This window comes from Castor canadensis, chromosome 2 (assembly GCF_047511655.1).
Source record: "Castor canadensis chromosome 2, mCasCan1.hap1v2, whole genome shotgun sequence".
Classification (NCBI taxonomy): Eukaryota; Metazoa; Chordata; class Mammalia; order Rodentia; family Castoridae; genus Castor; species Castor canadensis.
In genome coordinates, this window is record NC_133387.1 from 23,060,876 (window position 1) to 23,081,188 (window position 20,313).

Consider the following 20,313-nt stretch of genomic DNA (forward strand, 5'->3'; position numbering starts at 1 on the left):
AGGTGAATGGTAGACCTGGAACCAAGACCAGTGAAGCCCTAGGCAGAGGGCCACCTCCCTCCTACAGCAGGTGAGGAGGCACTGGCCAGAGAGGTGAAGCGATGGACCCCAGCCCAAGCTGCTTCTCTGGCCCAAAGGACTACAGAGTGCTCTAACACACTCAGCCCCTCTGGATGCTTCTGGGACTTAGAGCCACAAAGACCTGCTGGCTCTTTTAAGTCCATAGCATTCCTCATTGGAAATGAGGCCTCCCCGTGCATTCTGTGCCAAGGCCAAGGTCACAGCCAGACAGAGGCTCACATGTTTAACTGTCCTCTTATCTCTGAGTGATTCTCTTATTAGAAAAACAAGTCTGTTTCCCAGGTCTTTCTCGGAAAGTTTCCACAGGACAAAGTTCTGTGAAGAGCTTAGAGCCCTCTGAGTGTCCCCAAGTCCCCACCAGAGCCTCTTCACAGGGGACATCCTCACCACTTTCTCCTGCTTCCCTACTTGCTTGGATCTGGAACCAGCTTTTAAAGGAGAGGCAGCTCTTCTCCCTGCAGGTCTGGCAGGAGGAGGTGCCAATTTGAAGGAGTAAGGTAGGCATGGGGAAGGTTTCTTATCAATGTTTAAAATTCTATGCCTTCTTTCTGACCCAGTCCCCATAACCCACCACCAGTGGCAGCTTCCTGCTCTCCATTCTGCTCCTTATCTCAACTTGCCCTTGTCAGGAAGGAAGGGTAGAGTGGGGGAGTAGGACCCGGTCCTTTTCCGTGCTCCCTGATAAGAACCCTGCTAAACTGACCCTGCCACGCTCTGGTCCCTCCCAGATGAGGAGGAGCCATCTGTGCTTAGACAATGAGTCCAAGAACTTGGCCATGTGACCCCAGAGAAGAACGCTTGCTTTCCCCTGAACTTTACTTTTTCTCTGTCATTCAAATCCTATTTTCATACATTACATCTGTGCAGGTAGAGGTTATAATGATGTGTATCCAAAGCTGTTGAATAATGGGGCGGGGGACGGGTAAGGGAGAGCAATGGAAGCAGTTGAACAGACGAAAGTAAAGTATACTCACAGTGGGGATACACTGAGAAACCCCTTTGAACATTGACTTTGGAATTACTAATGAAAGACAGGTCTGTAAAATAGGTACAGTGGGGGCACTGGTGAGACAGAGGAGGATGAATATGGCTGATGGACTTCATGTACATATACAAAATAGGACAATAAAACCTCTTGCAATTGCTTTAAGTGGGGAAGGGAGGGGTTTTTGGTGTGTGTGGAGGAGGATGGAGGGAGTGATCTAACCAATGTACAATGTAAACCTATTCAGAATTGTCACAATGACTCTCCCCTGAACCACGAATATATGCTAATAAAATATAGCCTAATAAAAATCGAGGGACTCCTATCTTTCAGTCTTACACAAGAGTAAAATTAAGACAGGAGGAATTGTAGGAAAAAAAGGCAGCATTCATGTCCCTCCCACCCCCACACAGAGATAACGAGAAGTAGTACCCAAGGGGCATTGAAACCCACGACACTAGCATGCAGGCTACATGAGCCCTTCTGGGCTGTGAGCCATACGCTGGGGCTAAGTGAAACTTAGGAAATGGCATTTGTGATGAGACTCTCCAGGTATAATCTCCCCACCAGAACCATGGAACTTTGGAGCAAAGAAATTGCCAAATGCTCAGATCTGTTCTCAACTTCCATTTCACCCTTCTATCTCCAGAACTTGCAAAGCTAAAGCAACACATCCCAGACCCTCCTGTGGCTCTGCTGCTCAGGATCTACCCATCAGTGCATTTGTGCCAGATCTGGAGGCTGGAACAGTGGGGATACCACCTCTCTGCAGAGGCAGAGGCAGTGCTCCAATTGGACAATCAATGTTGGTGGTGACTGCATTCCAGGATCCACCATCTTGTCACCAACTTCATAGGCATGAGGCAGCTGTGATGGTGACAATGGAGACAAGCATGGTGGTGGCAGTTTCCTGGCCTGATGGTCCTTGATTCCATCTTTCTGGCTCTTCCAGTGATGTGAGAAAGCTCTAATTCTGCCTGAGATACCTAGAGTGGTTTCTGTTTCCTATCTGAAATCATGACTGATACAAATCTTTGTGCTCATTTTGCAGACAATGCTCAGAGAAGTGAAGTGACTTGCCAAGATCCCACAGCAGAACTGTGAAGGCAGAGCTGAGACCAGAGTCAACTTCTTCCCCTTAACCCAGAGTTCTTCAGTGGCAGGGTAGAAAACAGCTCTCCTTATAAGTCCCCCTGTCCTTTCTTTCCCAAGCTCTGCCCTCCATACCCCAGCTCGGCAGAGGTATGTGGCATGTGAGTGTGTGTGTAAATACATACATACATGGGTGCTGTGGTGCCCACTAATTCTGTGCATCACAATATATTGAAGGTTTTTGTCCCTAGCACCACCAAAAGTCCAAATGGCTCAGCTGCTGCCTTTGTGCTGTGACTCTATTAAAGACCTTACAGGGAACAAACTTTCATTTCATGGATGATTCAGAATCTCCATCCAGAGGAAATTGATGTTTTGCTAGGCATTTTCCTACTCGAGAGACGGTCAGAACTCACCATAAAAGCAGATAAAGACTGTGTAAGTCAGCAGGTTAGAACCACAGATCAAAAAGCTAAACCAATGAGAAAAGTCTCTGGAGGTGAAGCAGCTAAAATTCTGGGTCTCTCTGAGAGGTTGTTACTGATTCGTCGCCTGGGCCCAGGGAGAGATCCAACCAGTCAAAGACAAATAATCAGATAGCTGCCAGGAGCTCTGAATTTGCACTCAGGACTTTGGTTTAGACACAGTTTCTTTCTGAAAATTCTGGCCACCTTTGGAGAGAGGGTGATGGCCGTTGAGTCAGCAAATGGTGGAGGGGTATGTGAGCAAGGGAGGGAATAGAAGATGACTTCATGGGGAACACTGGATTTGACCTTCAGAGGATACTTATCATTCCCTCCTCCAGGTCTCCTTTCTGAGGGACAGGCCATCCCTCAGCCCAGAGGGGGCTTCCACTGAATTCCTGCCTCTATCCTCTCTCCATACTCCACAGCTTGGTGAGCCTGGAATCATTTGTCCCCAGAGCCAATCTAAAGACCAGGTCTATCCATGGGAATTTTTCATCAAACTTTAGCAAAATGATAGAAATAAATTTAAAAAGGATAATTCAGAATTGTGTGCTGGGGTGGTGGGATGTACATACGTGCAAGGTTGCTAACTAACCTTTCTTGGAAAAAAAAAAGTCCTTTATTCTAAGATTATTCCCTTCCTGGGAATAGTGCCTTTTTCTTGTTAAAATATCCTTTCTTTTATGAATTGTTAATAACAGTCATATTGTTATTGTTCTATGAGGGTAGGGAAAGAGTTGTTTCTTTTCCTTTTCTTTTTAACCTCCTTACTTGACAAAAGAAGTTAGCTACTTCAGGTAAGCCTGGGGCTTGTTTTTATTTTTCTTGATCTGTGCAGTGTATGTGCCTCAGTTCACCCCTCCCCGCCACCCCCATCCCTTCCAGAATGGATGGATGCCTGGGTCAGGGCAACTTCTTCCCACTTCTCCACACAGGTGCCTACATCCACAGCTGGAACTAGAAGGCTAAGGCTCCAGGCTGCCTACTGACCTTGGCCACTTTCCTTGGATTATCCTGAGTACCTGAGACACCATCAGGCTTAGGAGTCTCACCTTTCTGCCTTCATCTACCCCTATCCTCCTGGATGTAAACCTGTAGCTCTGACATCAGCCATTGAGAATCAGGTCAGTCTCTGCCCCAAGAAAGCTTCAGATGATGTGCAAAGGTTCTTGGGAGTGTGCAAAATAATGTTTCCTCTCAAGCCAGTCCAGACCTCTCTTCCCAAAGCCCCCAGCTCTGAGTGAGGTGCACTCCAGCCCAGTAGAAATAACACACACTTACCATGAGCTTATCTTTGCTCTGGCCAAGGCCCCACTGACTGCAGGGTTCCCTGGGCAGCGTCGACATGCCTGTTCCAGTAAGAACCATTTCCAGAGCCGCCCCCCACAGGGGCTCAGACTGTTCACTGTTGTCCAAGCCTGTGAGCATCCTCCTGACTGCTCCTCCGTCACCCAGACATCTCAGGGCTCCAGGAATGGGGGCTCTGTAGAGGGAGGTACCTGCCAACTCAGAGAGCCAACCACTCACCAAGCTGCATACATTCTTTTGTATTTCCCCAGGAGTGAATTTGGCTGCTACATTTTCTATCCCTAATTTTTTTCTTTAATTTCAAATGTATATTAATTCATTTAATGTGTATTATTATTATTGCCATTTATAGATAAGGGAAGGTAGAGAGGTTGGCTAACTCACTCAAGGTCACATAGCAAATAACTGCAGGAGCTGGGATTTGAACCTGGTGGTCTGGCTCAAGAGTGTATGCTTTTCACCTCTCAGTGCTTCGAACACAAGGAGCATCTTGGTCCAGAAGTTTAGACAGAGATAGGATCCAGGAAATTCAAAGATCAAGTCTCACTTCCTGCCAGGCTCCACACAGAACCTACCAATGGGCCTCAGGTAAAAGCTGTACACCAATTCCGGGAAGCAAGAGACAGGCCTCTGTTCAACACCCTCTAGCAATCAGCAAGGCTCCAGAGGAACCAGGAGACTTCCAAAGGCAGGACCTCAATGCCTTCCTCACTGTCAAGGTCACCTTCCCAGAACCACATTTAGCCTTTGCTTACTGTCTGGGGATCCCCTGATTGTGAGGCCCACAGAGTTTAATGGACCACATGACAGCCAGTGGCCCACAGAAAGCCTCTAGGCAAATTAGAAAAAGGTGCTGCTTAGAGTAGACAAGGCTGGGGATACACCCCCTACTTCACAGAATGGAGTTTGTGCTTCAGCTCCCACCAGCCTCCCAAACATGCAATCAACAAGAACACACTTGTTTGGGGGAAGAACATTCCAGGTGGAAAAACCAGCAGTAACAAAGGCCCTGAGGTGAGAAAGCAGCTGGCACACCCAAGGAATAGCAAAAAGGCTAGTGTGGCCAAAGCAGAGAAAGCTGGGGAGAGCAATGAGAAGTAAGGGCCAAGAGATGCCAGGGCCAAGTCACACGGGGCCTTGAAGACCATTATGAAGGTAGTGGCTGTTCCCTGCATGAGATGGGGCCCAGTGAAAGGTTTTGAGAGGATAAATAACATGATGTGAGTTATTTATTTTATCACCCAAGCTACTGGGTTGAAAATAGACCTGGAGAAAGCAGGAAATCTGGAGGGTTGTGAGTCGGCAACAAGATATGGGTGTGGTGCGGACCAAGTGAGTGAAGGAGGCCATGAGAAGTGGTGAGAACTGGGATATAGCTTGAAGGTAGATCCGATGGTTGGTGTGGAGAATGAAAGAGAAGTTCAGGAAGACTGGAAGGTGCATGACCTAAGCAATGCAGAGATGGGAAAATTACAGGATGCTGTTGTTTCAAATGCCAGATGGGGAACTTCAATTTGGACATATGAACTATGGGATTCTTTAGACCTCTAAATGGAGGTGTCTAATAGTAGTTGGGTAAAAATTGACAACTGAGGCTGGGTGCAATGGCTCACACCTGTATTCTGAGCTACTCAGAAGATAGAGATTGGGAAGATTGTGGCTTGAGGTCAGCCCTAGCAACAAGTTCAAGAGACCCCATTTCAATCAATGGTTGGGTACAGTGACATGCACCTGCCATCCCAGCTATGCAGGAAAGTTCAGATAGGAAGATAGTGGTCTAGGCTGGCCTAGGCAAAAAACAAGACCCTAACTCAAAAATTACCTATGCAAAAGGGCTGGTGGAGTGGCTCAAGTGGTAGAGTGCCTACTTAGCAAGCAATAGGCCCTGAATTTAAAACCCAGTACCACCAAATTTTACATACATATATGCATATATGTACACATATATATAATGAAATGTGGACGTGGTCAGCACTTAAAGCTATGATACTAAATGAGGTCACCAGAGGAGCAAGCACAAAGAGACAGGGACAAAGAGCCTTATGACCAGAAGTCGGGAAGATGAGGAATATCCAACAAAAGGGTCTAAAAAGGAGCAACCATTGGGCAAGACACATCCAGAAGCCAAGTGAAGAGGAGGGCACAGTCAGCTATGCCAAGCAATGCTGTGAGGCCAAGATAAAGAAGGAGACTTGGCTTCAGGACACAGCTACTCTGCCACCATCCACTGAAAGGTGCCAGATGAGTTCATGTCACTCTCTGAGCACCATTCCTCCATGACATACTACTTACCTCATTGCTGTGGTGGCTGTGATGAGCTATTATGTTGAAAATAGAAAATACTATAAAGTAGGTCTGGACATGGTAGGGCTCACCTGTAATCCCAGCTACACAGGAGGTGGAGGTAGGAGGATTGTGGTCCAAGGCCAGCAGGAGCAAATGATTAGACCCTATCTGAAAAATAAACAAAAGCATAAGGACTGGGGCAGGACTCAAGTGGTAGATGGCTTGCCTAGCAAGCACAAGGTCCTCAGTTCAGGCCCCAGTTCCACCACTGGCACATGGCAGCTATTCACCAGATTAGGGGCATTAGTTAGCATCTCCTCACCCTTCTCTTCTCTTCTTCAGATGTAGAGAGGAGGAAATGAGGTAGGCTCCCTGGGGATAGAGCGGGAAGGGACTCTGAGGCCTTTCTGGGGCTAGCTTATCCACTTCTATTTCTCGGGCTTTGGAACATTGTTGGGGATACCAGGATGTATGTCAGGATGTCACCATCCTGGGTCAAATTCCTGAAGGGGCGTGAGGGGTAAAATCCCTTTGTGGACATCCAGTCCTGCCCTGGAGTGGGACCCACCTCCACTGGAGGCTGCAGAAGCAGGGAGTCACAAAGATGACCCAGGGCAGTTGTGCAGGCTGGAAGGGAGAGGGCCAGAGATGAGAGTCCCCTGGACTCTGTCCTGCAGATGAGGTAAGATGCCACCAGAGAGGAGGTGTCACAGGAAACGTGATCAGTGCAGCATTGAGTGCCCCTCACAAGTGGCCTCCTGGTCTGCAAGGACAGTACTCCATCCACCTATTAGGAGCCCACCCCTCACTCTTTCAGCACCTCCTTCCACTGGGTCATCACAGCTGCTGCACTGGCTCCCACCAGAACAGAACTCAGACCTGTCTCCTCCCCCAGGGCTGCCTGGCCTCACAGCCCACCACCCAAGGACACATAGCTAGGCATATGAGGACAGCCCCCTTTTCTGCAGCTCTAGGTCAGAGTCACAAACCCTTTTTTTCATCACATTATTCTGCATCTAACACCTCCGATGCTCCAGGCCAAAGCCAAACTTGCTTTGGGTTGCCATGGCAACTCATATCCCAATCACATATGCTTTGACCCTAGAGCTAAGGGACTAGGGTCTGTACTTATAAATCCTTGTGCAGGGCGTCAATGATGCTGGTAAACACACAGAGGTGTGAGTGCAGATGGAGGAGCGCCTGCCCTGATGGGGCCTTCTCTGATTTTTTTGCAATACACTATGGAGTAAATAAATAAGAAACCGGATGTTTCCACTGCTTTTCTCTGGTCCTATCCAGCACTTGCTCAAGCCCAGACCACCTGCCTCTCTTGCCTGGACTCAGCTAGTGGCAGAAAGGACCAGAGAGCAGTGAAGTGACCAACTGATCTCCCTGACTTGAAGACAGGCTCCCACAATCCATTCTCCATGCACAATCAAGTGTTGTAACTGGTTAACATGTTTTATCAGCCCCAGCTGGACACCCACTGGAGACTGCCTATTGTCCTTGGAATGAAGTCCTCCCCTACTGCTAGGCCCTTCGTGGACAGACACAGCCACTTCTTCAGTGCCAGCGATCTCTTCATCTCTGATTCTCAAACCTGCCCTGCCCTCTATGCTCCCATCCTCCTGAGTTTCTGATAATTCCCCAAATGGACCAAATATCCTCTCCCATCCAGGCCTTTGCACACGTCGTTCCCTCTAGCTAACTCCTACTCATCCTTCAAGACTCCATTATCACTCCAGAAAACCTTCCCTGACGGCCCCACAAACACAACCTTGGATCCCCCGAGTGCTCTCCCATGCCCTATCCTTCCCCTCTTTGACATTGCATCACATGTATTGTGAGCATCTATCAGCTGGGCTGCCTCCTGACTGAAGGCTCCTGGAAGGAGGGTGACTGCTTTGGTTCATATCAGCTCCTCTTGTAGGAACCAAGAGCTAAGAAATTCAATATGTGAATGAATGAAGAAATGAGAAGGTGGAAGAGGAGTCTGCATTTGTGACAGTCAAAATCCAGTTAAGGTTTTAAGCCTAAAAATAGTAGACATACACCCTTTACTAGTACCAACTCAAAGTGGATTAAGGACCTTAATATCAGACCTGAAACCTTGCAGTTAGGACATGAAAGAGCAGGGAATACTCTGAAAGCAATAGGACTTCCTCAGTAGAACTCCAGTAGTCCAGCAACTAAGAGAAAGGATGGACAAATGGGACTACATGAAATTAAAAAGCTTCTGCACAATAAAAGAAATAGTCTCTAAACTAAAGAGACCACCCACAGAGTGGGAGAAAATATTTGCCAGCTATACATCAGACAAAGGACTGATAACCAGGAGCTCAAAAAACTAAACTCCCCCAAAATCAGTGAACCAATAAAGAAGTGGGCAACTGAACTAAACAGAACTTTTTCTAAGGAAGAAGTCCAAATGGCCAAAAAACACATGAAAAAAATATTCACCATCCCTGGCCATAAAGGAAATGCAAATCAAAACCACACTAAGATTCCACCTCACTACTGTTAGAATAGCTACCATCAAGAACACCACCAACAACAAATGTTGGTGAGGATAGGGAAAAAGGAACCCTCATACACTGCTGGTGGGAATGTAAGCTAGTTACAACACTTTGGAAAACAATATGAAGGCTTCTTAAAAAAACTAAACATATCTGCCATATGATCCAGCAATACCACTCCTAAGGATATACCTGAAAGAATGTGACTCAGGTTACTACAATGTCACCTGCACACCCATGTTTATTGTAGCACTAGTCACAATAACCAAGTTATGGAAACAGCCAAGATGCCCCACTACTGACGAATAGATCAAGAAAATGTGGTATTTATACACAATGGAATTTTACTCAGCCACAAAGAAGAATGAAATTTTGTCATTTGCAAGTAAATGGGTGGACCTGGAGAACATCATCTTAAGTGAAATTAGCCAGGCTCAGAGGCCCAAAAATCACATGATCTCTCTCATATGTGGATTATAGACCTAAAACAAATGCAGTAATATTATTGGACATGGGACACACACTAAGGGGAGAACGTGCACAGGAGGAATAGGGAAAGGGAAGGAAAGGAAACCTAAAACTTGAATGTGGTTAATGTGCTTACTGTTGAGGAGCCAGTATAGAAATCTTAAACTTGCAGAGGCCACTATGGGAAGAGGACCAGGAAGTAGTGAAGAGGTCTGGCAGAGATGAACCATTGTGAGCTGCAATATACATGTGCATGGAAGCAATGCTAGGAATCTCTCTGTTTAGCTAACTTTATCTCAAATTAGCAAAAATGCTAAGTCTTTCTTATTATCACCCATGTTTTCTCTTCAACAAAATCAGAGAACAAGAGAGCAGAACAGGTTCTGCCTGAATCAGGGAGAACGGTGAGAGGAGGGGGAGGAGCCCCAAACAATGTATACACATGTAAGTAAATGTAAAAATAAAATGAACAAAAAAAAATAGTAGACATGAAGTATTCCCTACATTCTTAAGAAAGCTTCCAGAAACTTATGAGAAGGCATACCCCCAACTATAATCACAACCCATCCCTAATCTCATTTATAGAAACACAAGTCAAGAAGTCAAGATGATTTTTAGTTGTACAGAGCTATGGGCCAGGGGTCAGGGGAGTTCTGTGCATTTTCCCTCCCATCCCGAGGAGAGAGGAGGAAGGTGCTCACCTAAGTCTGAGTCAGGTGAAACAGGCACCAGCAGAAATGGTTTAGAGACTAGAAGCATCTGCACAAGGACATGCAGATCTCATACCGTCCTGGCAAGAGGAGGCCAGCTGGGGAGCCCCTAGGTCTGTTGGACATCCCCCCTCCTCAGCACAGACAGCAGAGAGCTAACTCCTACAGCATCACTAAGTAAAGAGATCCGGACCCTGAAAGAGCAGCCTATGCCAGGGCCACCCTCTGAGAGGCCACGGCTATCAAGCCACCTCGTGTGAGGTCTGGATGTGCAGTGGGATGAACTGGATTGACACAGACCTTTAGCTCTTCAAAGGGACCAGAAAGCCAGACCTCTGAGATGTCACCAAGAGATGACACGGAAAATCCATCCTGGCTCCTTTGCACTCCTCTCCATCCAGACAGGTCATAAGTCAATTCCATCAGGAAAGAGGGACTTGTGAGCCTTCCAGGTGTGGAGGAATTAGGGAGTTGGAGGTATAATCACCAAGAAGTTTTCCCCAGGGTCTGGAGATGTGTTTTCAGGCTTCTGCAAACCCCAGGGAGAATCTCCTCCCCTCCCTCTCTCTGTCACATCTCTCCCCACTCACCAAAATACTGCTCTAATTATCAATATAAAGCATCTGGATAGAGGTTCAGAGTCTGCCACCCAGGGCTGAATCTATACTGATGTTATTCCAAATGACCAGAAAAGACACGTATGCATGCAACATCTGGACAGGATGTGTTCTTCCACTATTCATTAAAGTGTGTGCTTTGGCATTCTGAAAGCACCACATGCATCAAATTCAAGATTAGTCCCACCTAGCCAGCTCTCATGTGATACCCCCAGTACCACTTGGCTTTGGACAAGAACATGGCTCTGAATCCTGACATTGCATTTCTGTCCCATCCAGAATGCCCAGGCAGCCTCCACAACAAACCCAATCCAAGAGGAAAATTTAATTCCCTTTTGGTTCTCAAAATGATCAGTTTTCCTCTCTTTCTTGCCTCCAACATCCTCAGTCTAAATATTTATGACGTCATGACTCATTAGCACTCCTCCCAGGATATCTTTAATAAATATGCTGGGGGGGAGGAGCCTCTGCTTGAATATTAAGTATTAAATTTATAAGACATATAATCCTCCAAATTAAGTTGAATTTAGTCTTGTGCATTAATTGTTTAGGAGAAAGCACAGGTGTGGGAAAGGAGCAGAAACCACCAGAAAGGCCAGGGAGCCTCTATGGAGCTGGGCCATTTTTAAATTCTAACAGTAGCACCTTCTGTTCCCTAGGATATACAGCCTGACAGTATCTCTGGGACCAAAAGCAGCAGCAAGGCAGGATGGAGAAGGGATTTCCTTCTTCTAGACTTAACCCCATTTTCTACACACAGGTTAGACACTGGGGCCTACAGCCCAGCTAAGACAGACAGGACTCCCAGCAGCTAGAACAAGCCTGGGCCTGGCCCTGTACCCCTATCCCTGAGGGAACGCTCCCCATGACTGAGCCAAACCACTCCATCACCACTCCATCACAGAACCAACACCCCCTCTCTCCACGCTCATTCCCACCAGGAGCCCCTTGAGTCTTTGTAGTGCTGAGTTGCAGTATTTTGTGATGGAAACTTCTCAAAGCCTTTCACTGATTTAAGGCCTCCCCTTCCCTGGCCTCCAATGTCCCTCCCTGGCATCCTTTCCAGCCCCTCACACCCCAGGGTAGCCTATGTCACCTCTTCTTCCTACAAAGAATCACGCACTGTCACTACACTTATTAACTCAACCCATGTCTACTGGGTCCTCATCACATGCCAAAAATCTTCCAATCACAAGGGACATCAGAGTGAAATAGACTGTGTCCTCTGACAACCGGTGGTCCACAGGCTGCCTTGGAGGGTAAAAAAGAAGGTGACCTGTTACTCCAGGACTGGGGACCTCTGGCCTCTTCCCCCCAACTTAGGGCTGGACAGATTTGGCTGGCAGATGTTCTGGGGAGGAGGCTGTGGAAAGAACCAGCTGGTGCCCATTAGCCAAAGTCCTCCCTGGATGAGCCCAGCCAGTTTCTCACTCAGAGCCTCCTAACAGGATGGAAGATGGAAAAAGAGGACCCCTGAGTCTCACCCACAGAAGGCTTCCATTCCTGTTGCCTTGAGAATGAAGCAGGGAGGGGTGAATGTTAACATTTGTGGGGACCAGGTACTCCAGCATAGGCAGAGCCCAAGGCAACAGCAGAGATCAGCATACAAAAAAAAGGACCCTGGGCATGAGTCCCTTCCTCTTGTCCCTTTCTTCTTCTCTCCAGCCCTGAGGGACTTTTGCATACCTGTATGCACACACACCAGGTCATACCCCTAGCCCTCCCAAACAGCTGTGGCCCACCCCAGCTGCTGGTATCATGCTCAGGACATAACAGGACCAGGCTTCACTTGAGTGGGGAGTTCTGGTATCTTAGGTATACAGAGCATAGTCTAAAAATATAGGAAAGGTCATGGCGTGAGGAGACTGGAGGGCAGGGGCCCTGGCTGGCTAGATGAAAGGGTAGTGCTGTGTGACAACGTGTGCTACAAGAACTGAGGACAAACTGTCTGGAAGAGGGAAGACAAGGCTTCTATATGGAGGGAGAATTGAGCAGAGTGCACTCTTGTGCACAGGACCTGGAGGGACAACGGGCATGGAGACATTCACACCAAGAGCAAAACCTTCAATAGATGACATAGTATGCTTACTGGGGGTAAGTGAGGTCACACCCTGCACTGGGAAGTGTCAGGGACAGAGCAGTGGTGCAGAGGACACTAAAGCAGTGTGCTTCTACATCTTGCAGTGCTTCCATCATGGCTGGAGGAGACACTGGCTTTGTCAGGAGAAGCCCTTGCCTTCCTATATACTCCTGTGACTATGCTAGCTTAGCGCTGTTTTCCTTCCAATCTATGGGAAACAGCTGCTTTATGCAAGGGAGCCTGCCCTGGTAACACAAGGGCAAGCAGCCTCTGGGCCTTTCGATGAAGGAGAAAAGCAGAAAAAGCTCCTGAATCCCAAATAGAAAGATGGTACATCCAGGAGACAGAGGAGGTGTGATGAGCTGCCTCTGTTCCCCAGCAGGTGTGACCTAGGCTAGGCACTTTTTGCTGCTCAAAGCCCAAGTGGGACAGTGTCCCTGAGCTGAGAATAAAATGGGAATAGAGGAACTAGCACTCTCTTGGGGTCAAGTGCATGCAGGGAGAGCTCTACTTGGATCAGAGCTTGAAGCTGATGAAACCCAAAGAAAATGCCCACTTCTCAGTGCAGCAAAGGAAGAGTCTGGGCCAGGCGGTGAGAAGCTGAACGGACCTCCACCCTTGCAGAGCTAAGGCTCCTCTTCCCAAGACACAGGAAGAATGGTACATCCTTCCTCTGTACCTGTAAAGCCACCTTGATGCAGACTGGATGAAAAGTGTACTTAGCAGAATGATCGCCGCAAGGCTTTGTATATTCCTAGGAAGACCTGGAAGGAATACCCACCCCCCTGCAGCGTTTATTTAATATGGCTACCTCTAGGTCATGGAATAGCAGGTGATTTTTAATTTTCTATTTAAAATTGTATGCTTCTTACCCATCTGCACTCCCGCTAATTAGTCTTCTTAACAGTCCACTCAGGCTTGCTGGCTCCTGGTGCATGAGGAGTGAGTGGCCATCTGAAAGTGCATTATCAAGAGAGTAAGAAAGGACAACTGCAGACAGCAGTTCCAGACAGACCCTCAGGAGCCAGAAAGCTGGTGGGTAGACCGGGGTCAGCCATTCAATGCCCTTGGATCTATGCCCAGCTCTCCGAACTGAAGATTGCAGGTGGAAATAACCCCAAGAAAGGAAGCTTTTGCCAAGACTGGGGAGGAGTCCAGGAGGCCAAGAATGCAAAGCATCAATCTTAAGAAATTCTGCTTGACAAGATGACTCTCTGTCAAAGACAAGAGTCTGATATATGAGGATCAAAAGAGGATGCAGAATGAAAGGAGCATGTGTGGGAAAGAAGGGTGCACCTGACCCGGATGGAGATGGGGTAATTGGTCCTATGAAGGGGAGAGAATAGACAGGTGGGAAGGCCTGAGGCTGCGCTGAGCCTTTTTCAAGTTCACCCCTCAGGGATGAACTCACTGGAGCCTAGCTCTAATAGGGAGTGGTGAAAACTCCAAGCCCTCTGGCATTTCCTCCAGCTCTGCATCCATTATGCTTGCTGATGTTCTTAGGAAATTGGATTTTGAACTCCTGAGCAGGAAAGGAGGATAACAGGATTACAGCACTTCCTGCCCCTTCAACACATACAGATAGAGTATCACAGTGGGAAGGCAAATGCCCCAACAAGCTTACTCAGAGCAGCAGAGTCCCCTACCCATAGAGCCACTTCACAGGGACATGTAAGCTGCCACCTTCAAAAGCTGTGGCCTCTGTTGTCGTTCTGAAGTTCTCTGGGCTCCTTTTCGCAGCCCCTCTCTCATTGTTCAGCTCCCACAAAGCAGCTTCAAGGCACATGTGTGCAGCAGAGGGCTACGGTCAGAATCCCATCCCACCACACACCAGGCTGACTTGACCTAGATCAGTAGCTAAGCTTGCCAAGTCCCTCTTTATCATCAGAGATGACGTGAATGGTATAAGTCTTTACATTCATTAAGTCTACAGAATTTTGGAGTAGCTAGTGGTGAGCCGTGACCCTCACTGAGCTTGTGTTCTTGGTGAAAGGCAGAAAGATACATAAAGAGGGTGACAGTAAATGAAATTTTATCTCTTCAACCTATTTAAGTATCCTAGGGCTCAGTCCTTAGACTTCTCTTCTTTGTCTATACCACTGGCATCATTAGCTTAGGATCTTCCCTGAACTCAGCCTCATATCCAAGTATTTACACATTTACTCTCTACTTTGGACATGTGTGTGTGTGTGTGTGTGTGTGTGTGTGTGTGTGTGTGTGTGTGTGTGTATGCAGGTGTGTGTGTGAGAGAGAGACAGTTAGCTTTCTGTCACTGTGACAAAATACCTTAAATGATCGGCTTATAAGGAGGAAAGTTTTGTTTTGGCTCACAGTTTTGGAGGTCTCAGTCCACAGTTAGTTGGCCTGTTGTTTTTGAGTCTCTGATACATCAGTAAATCATGATGTGAGCACATGGCAAAGGAAACTTCTCACCTGAGGTGTGGTGAACACATATAAGATTGTTGTTATACTGAAGGACTGTATTGAAAAATTGTTGAAATAAGAAGTATTAGATAGTGTGTGTTAGAACTTAGAAGCCAGCCGGAGTGTGACAGGTTGATATGCTAATAAGCCAAACCTAAGATGGTAGCTGATATGCTAATAAGCCAAACCTAAGGTGGTGGCTGATATGCAAACAAGCTAACCCTAAGGTGACAGTGCAGATAACAGAAGTGGTGAGGTCACCACAGGGTATATAAACTCAGGCCAGAACCCAAAACCTCACTCGCCTCCTCACCCATCGGAGACCACGCTGTCAGAGTCTGTCCTGAGACCCTGACATGGGGGCAACTACCACTTGTGAATGTGCCCCTTCTCCCAATGACCACTGGGTGTCGCTGGTGAACCATGAAACTGGACCTGCACTGAAGGCGGCTGTGAGGATCCCCTGGGGCTCAGATACGCCCCCCACCCCCATCAGCTGAGAAGACATAGCACGGCGAGTGAGACTTGGGGGAAGGTCTGAGTAACTCCTGGCTGGCTAGGGTAGCAGAGACAGGCATTAAGATCCATAGGAAAGTGCCGTGTGAATTTGTTTGAGTAAAAACCCTGTTCTCTGAAATAAGAGTCTCCTGAGTACTGTCTCTCTGTACTCAATTGAACCAATAAGCACTTGCGACATGAAGGTAGCCAGGAAATAAAGAGAAAGGGAAGGGACTGGAGTCATAATATCCCCTTCAAAGGCACACCCCCAGTGACCTAACTTCCTCTTACTAGGCCCCACCTCTTAAAGGTTCCATCACCTTCCAATAACAACACTGTAGAACAAGCCTTTATTACATGGGCCTTTAGGGAACATGCCAGATCCAGATCATGGTAATACATAAATTTAACACATACATTTATTAAATTTAACATAGTTAAAATAGAATGCCTCACGTTCTCTTCTCCAATTCTAAATTTGCTCCCCATATAAATTCCCCACATCACTTAATAGCAACACAACTTTGAAGTCATTTCTGACTACTCTTTTTCTCAAACTCCATATCCAATCTCCATGTCCAAAGCCCATTGGTGATACCTACAGAATACATTCAGAATCCAGCCACTTGTCTCCACTTCTCCACTAGAATTCTGAGCCAGCCCACCGTCCTCTCACCTGGAGCACTGTGGTGGCCTCTTAAGTGGTCTCTCTGCAGTAGCTGCAGTTATAGTTAGTTCTCAACTCAACAACCCAAGGGATCCTAGAGATGAGAGTCACATCTCAGGAAGAGCCCAGCTATAGACAGTCACTTGCAGATGACCAGGTAAAACTGGAGGGATGTGGAGCTAACACTTAACCCATGATGGTTGGGGTTGGGGGCAGACTAAGCCCCCAAGAAAGTGTCCCTGATCAAGTGTCTGCTGCCCACAGCAAAGGGTTGCATCCAGAGGAAAGCTCTGGATCTCAGGGGCACAACAATCTGTGGCAGAAGTCCACGTACTTGTGAGCCAAGGAAAACTCACGGCATAGAGATGGAATGTTGTAGGGGATAGGCAATCCAACAATGGGGCACTAGCTCAGGCAAGGCAAGGCAAACAGTGTCCAGAGGAAAGATACCCTGGCCACTCTCCTTAAGGAAGTTCTTAAGTCTCTTTGTTCTGAGGGAACCCAAGACTCTCCTCTCTGCCTCTGTCTCAAGAAGCAACAATATAACCCAAGACCAAAGACACCATCAGGCCAAGCTGATGGGAAGGATGCAGTGCAGGAAGACACAGAGTACTGGAACTGACACTCATCTCTTGGGAGTTCCAGGGTCAGGCCCTCGTGACTTTCCTTCTTGTCATCTACACTTTCTTGTCTCTGACCTTCCAAGAGCACTGTGTAGTCAAATGGTCCCAGGATTTCCCTCAATCCCTTTTCCATGCCCCACTCCCTAAGAAAACAAAACAAGAACCTGGGAGGGGGCAAGGGAAAGGAAACAGGCAGGAAAGTTTGGACCCAGATAAAAGGAGACCACTACCCATGTGGTCTCACTTGACTTCTTAGGATTGGACTTGCACATAGGGCTTTAAGGCCAAATCTTTTTGTGGGTTATATAGTTGACATACATCTCCCTACAGAATCTGGCAGGAAGTACATAGACTGGCATTCTGGCTAGCTTCTCTGTGGAGTTACAGCTAATGTTTGTAGTAGAAGGCATGGCATGTGTTTGCCTGACTGTCTAATTATAAAACTAGATGGAGAATGGGCCTGTGGTTTCTTATTGTCTGGTAGTCAATGCCACATCCATTTGCATTGGTTTCAGCACTCCTCTGAAACCTCAAATACAAATATATAATCAGTATAAACCACAGCTCCCAGGAATCTGTCTCTGGATTAGGAGTGGCCTCCCCATGCCCACTCCCCACACCATGCACAGAGCAAACGCTGTTTCATTTGCTTATCAGCTCTAGAGTCCACCATCTCCTTGCTCCCCCTCTTCCCATCCCACCATCCTCCACTTGCTGCTGCTACTTCTTTTTTTTTTTCCTTTGGCATTCCTGAGGTTTGAACTCAGGACCTCACACTTGCAAGGAAAGTGCACTGCCACTTGAGTGACTTGTTGCTTCTTAAACTGCCTGGAGCCACTGTGTATAATTAAGACCATCTCATCCAGAAGCAGCCTGAAAATCTCTTTATCATACACATCCTAAAGAGGAAATGTGAGGAGGAGGTTGGTCTGGTGGCTACTGGCTGTTTTCAATGGAATCCCCACTCAAAGGAGCCCCCAATGCTTGGGAATGTCTGGTTAACACCCACCTTGGTTGGTAATTCATCGGTCAGTCCTGGCAGAGCTTTCTGTGGGAAACCCTTGGATGAAGCTACACTCTGCCTGGTAGGGATAAGAACCCCACAGGACGAGACTATGAGGGCAGGCAGTTACATGGGTACTCATTTCCCAAGGCCTAGCACACCCAGCAATGCCCGCCTGGATCTACAAACTCCTAGATACAGCTGTAATTATCTTTCCAGCAGGGCAGTGCACTTATAATACATATACCTGTTTATACATGTGTGTTCAAACATGTGTATGTGTGGACATGTATATGCATGAACACATATGCATAACCCTGGGGGACTGGGGACTGTTAGCAGCATCTTTTGATGTAATCACATTGCATTGGTAGGTGTCCTTACAAAGAATTATGGAATAAGTAAGTGCTACATGTACACATGGCCTAGGACAGAAGTCACCAAAATAGGATGGCCTTGCTAGCCACCAAATTTTTTTTTATTCATATGTGCATACAAGGCTTGGGTCATTTCTCCCCCCTGCCCCCACCCCCTCCCTTACCACCCACTCCGCCCCCTCCCTCTCCACCCCCTTCAATACCCAGCAGAAACTATTTTGCCCTTATCTCTAATTTTGTTGAAGAGAGAGTATAAGCAATAATAGGAAGGGACAAGGGTTTTTGCTGGTTGAGATAAAGATAGCTATACAGGGCATTGACTCACACTGATTTCCTGTGCGTGGGTGTTACCTTCTAGGTTAATTCTTTTTGATCTCACCTTTTCTCTAGGTCCTGGTCCCCTTTTCCTATTGGCCTCAGTTGCTTTTAAGGTATCTGCTTTAGTTTCTCTGTGTTAAGGGCAACAAATGCTAGCTAATTTTTTAGGTGTCTTACCTATCCTCACCCCTCCCTTGTGTGCTCTCGCTTTTATCATGTGCTCATAGTCCAATCCCCTTGTTGTGTTTGCCCTTGATCTAATGTCCACATATGAGGGAGAACATAGGATTTTTGGTCTTTTGGGCCAGGCTAACCTCACTCAGAATGATGTTCTCCAATTCCATCCATTTACCAGCGAATGATAACATTTCGTTCTTCTTCATGGCTGCATAAAATTCCATTGTGTGTAGATACCACATTTTCTTAATCCATTTGTCAGTGCTGGGGCATCTTGGCTGTTTCCATAACTTGGCTATTGTGAATAGTGCCGCAATAAACATGGGTGTGCAGGTGCCTCTGGAGTAACCTGTGTCACATTCTTTTGGGTATATCCCCAGGAGTGGGATTGCTGGATCAAATGATAGATCAATGTCTAGCTTTTTAAGTAGCCTCCAAATTTTTTTCCAGAGTGGTTGTACTAGTCTACATTCCCACCAACAGTGTAAGAGGGCTCCTTTTTCCCCACATCCTCACCAATACCTGTTGTTTGTGGTATTGCTAATGATGGCTATTCTAACAGGGGTGAGGTGGAATCTTAGTGTGGTTTTAATTTGCATTTCCTTTATTAGCCACCAAATTTATGTCCTTTTTGCCAACACTAGTTTGGAGGTAGGGGAGGCCTTAATGTGTACAAAATCAGAAGAAACTTTTTGTGGATGAACAAAAACAGTCTAAACAGGTACCTACCTAAGAACCATCTTTAGATAGGCTGAGACATTTTGCTTATTGTTTAGAACCCCAGCATTCTTCCATCATATGGATTTTGACTAATAATTCAAATTATCAATAACTGAGTCTTAGCAAGGCCCTGAGTTCAATCCCCAGCATTTCTCTCTCTCTCTGTGTCTCTCTCTCTCTCTCTTTCTGTCTCTCTCTCTCTTTCTGTCTCTCCCTCTTTCTCTTTCTCTCTCTCTCTTTCACACACACACACACACACACACACACACACACACACACACACGGGCCTGAAGTGACATTTGCCCTGGGGCACTTTGCCAAAGTAAAAGAAACTTCTACCTTGAACAAGAAATGAAAATCAGGTCACACTAAGGGGAGTGCACTAAAGGAAGGGGAAGGGTAAAAGAAGAAAGTAAAGAAGGTGAATATGGTTGATATACTTTCTATACATGAATGAATATAGAATTTTTAAATCTGTTGGAATTATCATAAGAAGAGGACTAAAGTAAAAAGGAGAAAAATGTAGGGGATGAACCAATCTAGGATACAATACATATATACATGGAAATGTCATATTGAAACTTCTGTATAGATATCTTAGACAAACAAAAACATCTTTTTTTAAAAACAGGACAAGAAGGTAAAACAGGTCCTGTCTGGGCGTTGGTACCAATGAGGTAGGGGGGTATAAGGAAAGGGTGTGGGAGGTGAATATGGTAGAAATATTATGTACTCTTGCATGAAAATGGAAAACTGAAATGTTGAAACGATTCTAAGAATGGAGGATAAAGGAGAATAATGGCAGCGGTAAGTTTAACTAAGATATACTATAAGCACTTTTGTAAATGTATCCCCAGTACGATAATATGATAATAAAAAAGAGAAAAAAAACCTTC

General features: G+C 46.5%; 1 long non-coding RNA gene across 1 annotated transcript; it reads left to right on the forward strand.

Moving 5' to 3' along the window:
• Positions 1-399: 399 nt before the first annotated feature.
• On the forward strand, positions 400-2,672 carry LOC141417144 (uncharacterized). The gene is made up of 3 exons (XR_012441752.1): positions 400-578; positions 1,716-2,022; positions 2,118-2,672. It is a non-coding gene; the product is annotated as an uncharacterized lncRNA (long non-coding RNA).
• Positions 2,673-20,313: the final 17,641 nt, after the last annotated feature.